Source organism: Ambystoma mexicanum, chromosome 13 (genome assembly GCF_040938575.1).
Source record: "Ambystoma mexicanum isolate Mex_15411 chromosome 13, UKY_AmexF1_1, whole genome shotgun sequence".
In the NCBI taxonomy this organism is placed as follows: domain Eukaryota; kingdom Metazoa; phylum Chordata; class Amphibia; order Caudata; family Ambystomatidae; genus Ambystoma; species Ambystoma mexicanum.
In genome coordinates this window covers 364233834-364245545 of record NC_090938.1, presented here as the reverse complement: position 1 = coordinate 364245545, position 11712 = coordinate 364233834, and the positions used below count along the sequence as shown (strand labels likewise).

Below are 11712 nucleotides of genomic sequence, written 5' to 3'. Positions count from 1 at the left end.
TTGGATTTCGGCTACTGCACTCTTTCGTGACCTCTACTACTCTCTTTCCTTCACTATCCTTCCCTCTGGCCCAACCCACTCTGCCGGGCATACCTTGGATGCTCTCACTTCAACAGACATCCTCTCTCCAACCCTCTAACTACCCCTCTCTCCTGGTCGGACCCCTCTCTCCTCTCCTCCCATCTTGAGCTCCCCTCTCCTCTGATGATGCTGATGCCCGCACTGCCAGTCTCCTTCTCTGTCATTCGACCAATGAAGTGTGTGTGTGCATTTGCCTCTACCTTCATTCCTCCTCCTCCCTCTCCTGCCTTTGAATATCCTTCTGACTTTGCTCTGGCTAACTTCCATCTCTCTATATCAAACACCTTGGACATCCTTGCCCCTGTCACGAGGATCCGCATGAAGCCTGCCTCCAAATGCAACTCTTGGTTTGAATCCAACTTGGCTGCTTTGAAATGCAAATGCAAAGCTGAGCAGAAGTGGCAGGCCTCTAGTTCATCCTCTGATAAACTGGCCTGCTGCCTACTCTAAAGGCAATATCGTCTCACCATCTGCTCCAAGAAGAGGGCTCAAGTCCAAGCCCACATCACTGGGGCCATCAATAACACGTCAAAATTTTAAAAAATCTGCAATGAACTTGCCAATCCTACTGCAGTCTCCTCCTCCCTCCCAGGTCCTCTGCACTGCACTGGCCGCCAATTTCTCCACCAAAACTCATGACATCCTGTCCTCACTGCACCGGATGACGTCCCTAGAGTAGTCCACTTTTTGAAAGTCTCCTCTAAACAGGTGCTCCCCTGCTCTTCCAGAACCATCAAGGACAACATTGCCTCTCTCACCCAAGTCTTGGTTGACCACTGTAACCATTCCTTGGTTCAAGCACTCTCTTGTGCACCATCTCCTAAAAGGTCATCTGCTGACCCTTATTGCCCAGCTAACTATCACCCTATCTCTATCACCCCTTTTTTGGGCAAACTCATGGAGACGCTGGACATCCCCCAACTGACCCTCCACACCAAAATGGCTGCCCCCATTACCAGCAGTCCAGTTTCAGAGCATTCAGAGGCACGGAAACTGAACTCCTGAACACCCGTGAAGACCTGCTCTCAAACCTGGACTGTAACGCTCCCTTCGTTCTGATCCTCCTTGATCTTTCTTCTGCCTTTGACACAGTCAACCACTCCATCCTCATAAATCATCTCCATGATACCCTAGGTATCACGAACCAGGCAATGGTGTGGTGGACCTCTTTCCTTTCAAACAGACCCTCCCAAGTGCAAATGGGTCCTTTCCTCTCCTCCACCTCACTCTATTGTTCTGGATATTCACAAGAATGTCCTTTTCTTCTCTTCCTTGCCTCTCCCCCTCCCGTGCTAACATCCCTCTGCCACTACGACTGGGGCTTGATCCCTTCTGAGTCATAAAGGTGCCAGACCACCCCTGGCCAGTCTCCCCTGGCATCCCTTTCCAGCACTTGCCCTCAGTCACCCTTCCCCGGACTAGCGCTAACCGGTCCACCCTGTTCATCACACTTATCTTCCCTTCCCCCTCTTTTTCTCCTGGCACTTGCCCTCATTTGGCCCGCCCAGCACTTGCTCACCCACCTTTGGCCCCCCACTCCTGCGCTTCACCCCATCCATGCCCCTTACTCCCCATCCTGCCCTGCACTTATCACCTTTGTCTTGCAATTGCACGGTTGGATTGTTACAAGTCCAATATAACTGTCATTGTTGTTTTTCTTTATTTAATGCCCCCCTCCCCATTTTTGGTCTTGTGGAGCCTGGAAACTCTTGTCTATAGGCGCCATACAACTGTCCAATAAATAAATAAATGAATAAATAAATAAATAAATACATGACTTTGCCTGGGTCCACCTTCCACCCTACCTCACAGTAGCTGTCCAAATGCTTTTTTTCCTTAATGATCTTTAAAAAAAAATGGTTTACCATAACAAAGATTATAATAGCAATGTACTAAAGATAGCCGCTGTTATCTGTAGGTGTCCGATATCCACGGTTATTGGGAAAAACCTTACACATTGTTTTCCCTACGCTCCCAGTCACTCGCCAGGTGCCCCTCTCCTCCTGCCCCGCTCCCGCACTCTCCTAAACTCATGTTTCCCTCCTATGCCCCCAAACCTTGTTGTTCCGTGTGGCTCATTTTCCTTCCCCATCTCTTGTTCTTTTCTTTTGTAGCTGCTGTTATTCTCCTAAATAACCTTGGCTACAAGAAAATGTTCATGCTCTTAACTTGGTCCATAGCCCCCATCAACTCCTCAATCGTTTCTCCTCCTCCAAGTGACATTTTTTCTGCCTTTTCATTTTCAGGTAGCCGCAGGTATAACCATGGTTATCTCCCACATTGGAAAAAAAAGGCAGCTTTTTCATTTCGGAAAATCCTTCCTGCTGCAAAGCATCACGGGAGATATCACTATAATTTGCGGGGGAGGGGGCATCTCCTTCTCTGTCAAATATTTGAAGAACTACTAAACGCAATAACACCAGATCCCCTCAGAAAGTTGTTTTGTACCTGGTCCAATTCCGTCCAGCGGGTGCGCTCAAGCATAAATTTGACTTTTTCATCTATGGGGAAATGAATGGAGACTGGGCCAAAACTGCATTATTTTGTTTTCAAAAGAACCTTTTCATTTTTTAAACTGATCTTCCCCCAAAATGTCCAGTCTGGGGGGCCCGTACATAAAATTTTGTCTGCACCATTTCAGCTAAATCTGTCGTACGATTCAAAAGTTATTAGCAATTCATTTTTTGCTTTTCCTTTGGTACTGATACTCTACTTAACTGTAGTGTGGCGACTGCCGCACTATAATGAATGTATATTTATGTATATATACATATATATATATATATATATATATATATATATATATATATATATATTCACTAAAAAACGTTGTTATGGTGAAGTTGCACTAATGAAAACCTATGAAATTCACTGAAATAACTTTGTTAAAGGGTCGTCATGAAAATCATGGTAAAAGGAACATTATGGTTGCAAGGTAAGACTGAAAAAACAAAGAAATTCACCAGATATGGTAAGCTATGCAACCATAACTCGCTTCATCACCATGCACTGCTAAGTCTAACACCCAGGATATCAAAGATGACATCACTGATGACATCACAAATCCCGGGGAGGTTATTTTTGTTCAGTGACAGTGAGCATTTTAAGAAGATGACTTGATCTGGTCATACTGCATTGAAAACATGACACACAATCTAAAGGTGTTTTATATGTAGACCTTAACCTTGTGCAATGTTCTTAAGGTACTTTCCTTGGATTGGGGTTGGAAGCCCGTGGCTGAAATGTTCAAGGGAGAAAAGACCAAAAGTTATTTTTCCAAAAATAACTTTCGGTCTTCTCTCCCCTGAACATTTCAGACTTTGCCCCAATCCCAGCCCACACCCACACTGCCACCCCCTTACTTACATTGCAGCGGCACACTTTGGTGTGTGCCGCCGACTTTCTGTGTCCCTGCAACACTTGTTCTCTTTCACTTCTGTGATCAGGAACCAGCGCTGCAGGGTCCTTTGCTTTTTCTCTTAAAAAAATTAAAGCTTTTTATGGGATCGGCTGCAGGGGACACCTCCACAGCCCCCACTCACAGTACAGTGAACAAGTGTGTGGGGGACACCCGTGCAGCCCCCGCATCCCTTGCCATGGGACAATAGACAAACAATTCCTTTTTTATACATGATGAAGAGCTCTACTCTTAGTGTCATTTTCTAGTCGTGATGTTTCTTTCCTCCTTACTAGAGTTTCTCTGTATGTTCTTCAGATTTGTATGCATTGATACTCTCCATATGTATTGTTTGTATTAACACATGTGTGTAGTAATTATTGTATTGTTAGCAGTTAATTCCAAGTTTAACATTAGTCAAGATTCTGATAGGCTTGGGTTTATGATTCTATTGGGCAATATTACCAGCTTCAAAATACTCTACTTCAAAGGCCCATGGTGCAGCCATTGCCAATGTGTATGTATTATTAGATTGCTGTATTGACAAAAACACTTCAATAGTACGTTTGAGTTTCAGTAAGTACATTTTGTGATACATGGAGTAGTTCATGACAGGTCTCCCGATCACCCATCATATGTTGCTAACAACATTCTAAACAGAACCCCTTGAAGGGACTTTTCATCACAATTGATGTCATATGTGATGTCATCTTTGATGTCCTGGGTGTTAGTCTTAGCAGTGCAAGGTGGTGGTGCGAGCAATTAATTTCATATGTTTTTATTAGTGCAACTTAACCATAACGTCCCTTTAACAACGTTTCTTTTAGTGAATTTCAATGATTTCTATAAATGAAAATGTTTCATGATGTTACAGCACTGTACATAAGTTATTAATAATTCCTCTTTTAACATATATGGAAGAACTATAAACCTCCTTTAACAATCATGTGTTTGCAGTGCATACTGATGTGCATTGTTTTCAGTAGTGCATGCTGGGGATGCAAGTCATGGTTGAATTGCCTAGGGCATGATGCTCGACCATGACCCCAGCCACACCAAAGTTATTCGCTGCACCAAGCCTGCATCCTGGTCCAGTGTCCACAATACCCACATAATGTGACCAGTGGCCAGTGCTCATGGCTCGCAGGGATAGCTAGTCTTCACAATCCATGGGGCATGGGCTTCGGCCATGCCACATGCCCATAAAGCAAACCAGAGTAGAAATGTTTCCTTGCTTAGGGCCAGGCCCACTGCCCAAACACCAAAGATATTTCACTAACATTGTACGTACATTTTGAGACTTTGGAAAAAATAAAATGGAGGACAGTTTTACAAAAGCATTCTTTCAGGTCCTTGCTGATGCTGTTCGCGCAAGTTTGCTGCAATCCCGTCCAGCACTTCAGGCTGTAGCCGCAAGCAGATTTGTGTTCCCATTTAAGGGTATCCCAATGTCGAAAAAACGTTACCACGCAGCCGGTCTGTGGTGGCCATGCCCACTTTAACCCCATTGATGGCCCGGAGAATATAGCTACTCGGCATGGCCACAGGCTACACCGTAGTCACCAAAGGCATATCACTATTTCTTTGTACCTACATTATAACACTTTTAAAAAATAAAACATGGACATATTTGCAAAATCATGCTTTTGGTTCCTTGCCAACGTTCCTCACACAAGCTTTCTGAAAATGCCTCTCTGTTTTATTTTTTGAAAAGCGGCCCAAATATAGGTACAAAAATAGTGATATATCTTAGCCCCTATTTGACAAAATCCATTCAAACTTTGCACAAACATTCAAAGATGAGTCTATAATACGTTTACAAACATTTCTGCAGATTCGTCGAATGGCACCAAAGTTATAAGCCATCTGAAAATGTTCGGAACCCCCTCTAATGTTGCCCCCTCTTGACAAAATCCCACCAAACTTTGCAAAAACATTCAAAGGTGTGTCTAAATTCTGTTTGCAACCTTGTAGACAGATTCATCCTGTGGCACAAAATGTATAAACCATTCAAACATTTTGGGACCCCCACTCTAATTTTGCCCTCTCTTGGTGAAACAACACCAAACTTTGTAAAAGCATTTGAAGTTAGGTCTACAGTTGAATTACAAAATGTCATGCAGTGAAATTGAATGTTCCGGACTCTTCAGTCCTTTGTCCTTGGACTCCCTTTTGATCCAAGACGGTAATTTGCGAGATTCGAGATCGAGTTCCCAAGAGGAAAGCCTGTCGCCAGCAACCAAAGGGTTCGCCTCTCTACATACCCCAGTTTAACATACAGGGTGAGTATTATGTAGAGAAACAACCCCCGCCTTTTTGTTTTTTTAAACTTAAACAAGCAGTACAACCCCTGTAAATGTTACCTTATATATGCTGGAAAAACATGTGATTGATAAATATATATACATCTGCCTCCTTTTTGTTTCACGGACTCCTTTTAGGTCCGTCTTGCCCTGAGGAAGGCTCCGAAATCCATGCCAACCAAAATAGCGATGATCATTCTTTGATCATGAAACACAAAAATAGAGAACTCTCTAGGAATAGACATCTTTACTAAATTTTGTGAACAAAACATTAAGTCTATTGCAGAGTAACCTTTCTATGTATTCCTGTTTTTCATCCCCTTTGTTTTGGAATGTTTTTTGGTATTTATTGCTGAATATGATATCTTCTTTGAATGTTGATGTATTTTTTCTTTGATTTTTTTTCCCATGTCTATAGAAATGTTTTCTTCTCTTGGTTTTCAATATTTTATTCTCAAGCTTTGTTTAATTTACATTTTTTGACTTTTTACTTTATCATTAATAATTGGTTAATACTTTTCCAGACATATATTTGGTTTTTTCTTACCTGTGACTCAATACATGAACACAGAACATTTTTGGGTAAAGAAAAGTGAAATAAGGACAGTAAGTTTATGACTGTTTAGAGTGTGGATTGCTCCATTTTTGCTTGTTCCATATTTTGCCCTGAATCCACACTAACACCCCAGGGGCTACTCTACCCTTTTGTATAACAGTGAAATTGAATGGCGTCAAATTTATAAGCCATCGAGAAACTGCTCTTCACAGAACCTGTAATGCAGAAATATGCATGGATGTCCTCGAACTTTTGTCAAGTTTGCCATCATCACAGAAATGTGAGGTTTGCAAACATCGGAGAAGAAAAAACACTAGAATTTTGGCTTTTTCTGGACATATCCCATCCTCATCACCCCTCACCTCCCCACAGATTGTTTAATTTGTTATACAAGTGTAATGTGTTTTCTAAAATGTGTTTACTGCGATGTCTGCGGACTATGGGTGCAGTTTGCAAATCCAACATAATGTTTGTTTTAAAAGTTTTGATGCACCTCACATTTTTTATTAACTAATAAGGGGATGCCTACGATGTCTGCCAATGTTATGTGGCTCCCTGATTGGTTCAGACACATCCACGGACACTGAAACCGGAAGTGAGTCCACAGATATCACACATTTTATTGATGTACATTTTGGGCATTTAAAAAAAATCTACTGCATGGATTAACACCAAATGTTCAAGGCGTACTTTCGGGGTGAGGCTGCTGGTCCTCGCGCAAGGCTAAAACACAAAGTGTCTGCTTTGGCCAAATCAAAGGCCTATTTGCACTTATAGTCCATTGTGCACAAACTCAGTCTCAGTTCAGCTCAACATTGCATCCGGACTGTGTGATGCTTTTGGCATGCATGGACTAGGATATCAGAGCCCTGCCTTCAAGATGAGGCACGGGAGGGTGTTGGCATATTGAAAGAATTAAAAAAATGATAATAATACATGCCACTTTATGCGCTAATTTGGTGCGAGGGCTTTCATTCACAGCTGCTAATGTCAGCATTTAGCAGTTGATCTTGCCACCCATTTGTAAATCTCCCTCTGAGCGATTAATTATCTCCTGTAGATGTCACACGTTCTCAGGTTGTGTGCAGCACAGTACCTGTGAGTGTGTGACTGGCAAGAGATAATCCTGACTAAGCCCAAATTGCAAGGGTAATTTAGAAATTGGCTCTATATTCAGCTGCTGAATTCTGATAGCAGCCATGCCTAAATGACCCTCACGCCAAAGGAGGCCACGTGGAAGGGAGCTCTGTCTGTCCTGAAAGGTATTAACTCCTTTTCTTTCCCCCTCCGCTCTATTTACTGCAGGAGCCATCATTGGTCTCTAGAAAACAAACCACTGTTTTCCCGCTACAATCATGTTTTTGGATTTCAGTTTTCATCATGGTAAAGACATTGGATATTCACTAAATTGTATATCGAAATGAAATGATCATGCAATAGTACGCTGGAGTTAAACTAACCGCATGGGTGAATTCCTGAATTGGCCATTCTGAATGAGCTTGTCCTGATGAAGGCCACTGCCAGTGGAGAAAGTTGCATGAATCTACTCTAGTGAGGCTGAAACATACTGGCCCTCATTACGACCCTGGCGTTGGACCATGGTGCTAATAGCACCATGGTCCATGCCGGTAACTTACCGACTCTGCCATGGCGGAATGGGGAATTACCGCCCCATTCCGAGGTTGGCGGGCGGTAATTCCCCATGCTGCCATGGTCCTTCCCCATTCCCATTTTTGCCCTATAGGGCTCAATGGGAATGGGCAAGGCGCTAAGTACGGTGCCGCATATTGCAGCACCGTACTTAGCACCAAGGTCCCTTTGCGGGTTGGTTTTTAACGCCTGCAAAAAGCAGGCGTTAAATTCTCCAAACCGCAAAGGGTCCTCGTAATCAGGCGTTAAGGGTTTAACGGCGCCGCCACCTTTTACGGCGCCGTTAACCCCTTAACGCCTGGGTTGTAATGAGGGCCACTCTGTTGAAATTTGTATTACATTTGTGGGTGGTTATGGCATTTTGCACTTGTGACATCAATATGTGTCTGTTAAGTGTACAGTCCCAAGACATTGGTTATATATGTGTTATGAGTATATGGTATTAATGATGGAATGTGATTTGTGTGCACAGAATGTATAATTGTCCCATGTATTACAATTGCATCTATATATGCAGAGCGTTAAACCTTTTCTAAATAATCACATGATAATAAAGCAAATTTTATTGATACATTTGCACACCCTCAGTTCGAAGGCGGTTTGCCTCTTGAAAATATAGAGGTGTTTCGGTCATCATTTCCTTGGTAGCTAGGGCTGAGTAACCAGGAGCCCCACTTGTTAGATGCTATAATCATAGAAGTCCAGATTCCTTTATGCTCAGTTAGGAAAGCAGTGCAGGATTCTGAATGTCCAGTTAGCGAAGAAGTGCCAGGATCAGGCAGACCTAGTTAGAATAGAAGTGGAGGGTTCCATTACACCCCTGCAGGGCCGCAATGCCAGGTTTCAAGATGCACTCTTAGTACAGTAAGTTCTAGACTCAGATATGCACTTTATTTACAGCTATCACAGTAAAGCTATATATCCTTATGGCCACAAGTAAGCACCGCAGGCATAGATTTCTGTGTGCATGGTTAGCATTGTGAGCCAGGACCCCATGAGGGAAAATCTCTGTGTAGTGCGAAGAGAGGGAGGGGGGGGGGGTTATGTGTTTGTGTGTGTGTGTTTTTTGTTTTATTTTGAGTTTTGGCCACTAGGTGGCACTTTGTTGCCATCTATAAGCCAAAACTATTGCATTAGCGTACAGCTAGGGAGAAATGGCTAATGAGAAGAGAGAGACAATGTTTGTAGTTGTTGTTTGATTATTTACTCACCCACTGACCGACCATGGCCATGTTAATCCCTATGGCCATGCCCACCCCTTCCTGCCCACCCCGCCCAAAACACATCCTCCTTGGTTCTTGGATCTCTTTGAGCTAGGTTTATCAAACCTTACAATCAAACGTTGAGCTCAAATCGCCTGTCATTGTTTTTTTATAGCAGTCTTCCTAAAGTTAATGCATTGATTGAAGCTGTAAACACACTACCGGTGTAATACAATTGTCTTAACCAGGTCTGCCTTCAGCCACTGGATTTCTAAGCACTAGGTTTGCCCTTCACTGAAATTCTGCTAAAACCAGCAGTGGCAAAGCCAACAGTTTGCACTTATGTAAATATTAAGCATGTGCCAGGCACTGGCATTATTTTCCCAGGTATTATGATATAAACGGTTATTTATAACACGCTTGATACCCAGAGGTTTCTAAACGCGGAACATGTGTTGCTCCGTGTCATCTTGCTTCCAAGGTGCGCTCATTGCCCCTGCTACCATCAATGATGAGTTATGACCACTACGTCAGTGTCTGACAAATGTCTTTCCCAGGCATACACACAAGCCAAAAGTGTTGGCCTTGCCAATGCTTGTTGTTCTATCTTCCTGCCAGTAATAAGATCTCCTTATGGTTACACTCTCACGCCGTTTTCTCTGGAGCTGTGTCCTGACCTGCAATCCCCCATAAGTCCTCTGAAAAGTGTCAGGCTTTAAAGTCGTTTACTCAAACTGGGACATTTGTCTTTTTGAAGAAACTTATTTGGACAAGAGGAAATGCTTTGAAAAACTGGGGCTGTCCCCCCAAAACCAGCACGTCCTGTCACCCTAAAGAATAGCTTCATTAAAGGATTGCATTTCAGCCTTGCCCACCTGTCCAAGGATTCTAGTTCTTACGGACACATACATTATTTCATACGTGAAGCACACATATGAATGACATTTAGAGCCAGTAAACATTGTATATACAGTAGCTTTTCTAGAGCCATACAAAGCCAATTGTCCTTCAACCTGTCCAACTTTAGAACCAGGACATTCTAGTAACATCACGTGAAAGCTGCAAAGGAGGTTGAGTGACTTTCTGCACAAGGCATAAAATTCGTACAGCAATGTAAATAAAAAGACCAAAACAGTGTTCATTGAAAGACGCTTTGTAAATCAGGCCCCATGTTTCATGCATCAGGGCAAAGTGTGCTATGGTGTTAATACAGTGCAACGTTTCACTTGCACTGGTGCACGATTTCTGTAACCTGGCCCCTGGTGCGTAAACAAGACTCCACTGAGCAGCACTGGCTCGGAACCCGGGGGAAGGGATGGGGGGGGGTGGCGGTCATAGGTCTTAGCTTGTCCTTGGGTCCTCATGGGTGGGCACAAAGTAAGACATCACCATCAGGCTATCTGATATCTTTCTGAGGTTTCGCTACTAACACCCCATGACTGAGTCTCTTTGTAAATGCATGTTCCCGCAACAGGAAGCATGGAAGCCTACAGAGTCAGCATTTCCTTCCTCAGGTTCAAAGTGATGAGATATTTAAATGCGGTGGTTTACGTTCCCCTTAAAAAGGACACCCCCCGCTTTGTTAGGGCCCATTTCCTTTTGCCCTGGCTCAACCCTTGACTAAAAAATGAGGGCGTTCTTCGCATTTCTCATTGTTCTAGCCATAATCGCAGGTACGTAGGAATACGCTCTTAGCATGCTGTCTTCCGTGGGTCAGATGTGTGATTGCTTGTCTCATCTTTGTGTTTTCGATAGGTTTTTCCTCAGGTATCCCACTGCTCCAGTCCGAGTCTCAAATTGTGGCCCCCGGAGGCTCGGTGACGATGACCTGTACAATCTCCAGCTCCACTGGCTACTGGATTAATTGGGTCAGGCAGGCACCCGGAAAAGGTCTGGAGTGGATCGGAAGAATTCACCCGGATGAGAAAAATATTAATTATGCACCATCCTTCACTGGGAGATTCGTCCTGAGCCGAGTGAATGCACAAGGCCTTGTGTACTTGCGCGTCACCGGCCTGAAGACAGAGGACTCAGCCATGTATTACTGTGCGAGAGACCACAGTGTGCAAAGGAAGCCACAAGGCCTGGCTAAAACCCCGGTGAGGCGGGGAGCGCATTTCTCAAGTGGAACTGAGGGCATAGAAACCATGCAAAAAATAGAGCGCTTCCTGTACGTGCTCATGCCAGTGAAACATTTCACTCTCGAAAGTGACAGCTACCAAGGACTAGTGCAAGAAGAGAGAGTCAAAAGCTACCCCAGTTCAGAGACGCATTTACAGCTTGGTGCGGAATGCAGCAAAAGCTAGTTTAAACAAATACTAGCCAGAACACAAGGTCACAAGATCATGGAGATCAATCCAAAGAAAGGTTTAATGAATATTAGGCAGACATCAAAAAAATGTAGGCCTAGAACTCAACATAAGGCCTTAAAAACATGAATCAAAAGAAAAGAGGTACATTGACGCAAATAGCTACACATTATTGTGAGGGTTAGTAGCAGAATTAATCGTGCAATTTCATGTA

The 11712-nt window shown here is 43.5% G+C and overlaps 1 long non-coding RNA gene across 1 annotated transcript; it reads left to right on the top strand.

The window, feature by feature from the left end:
• The first annotated feature begins 10771 nt into the window (after positions 1-10771).
• On the top strand, positions 10772-11104 carry LOC138520145 (uncharacterized). The gene is made up of 2 exons (XR_011282809.1): positions 10772-10862; positions 10945-11104. It is a non-coding gene; the product is annotated as an uncharacterized lncRNA (long non-coding RNA).
• The last annotated feature ends 608 nt before the right edge of the window (positions 11105-11712 follow it).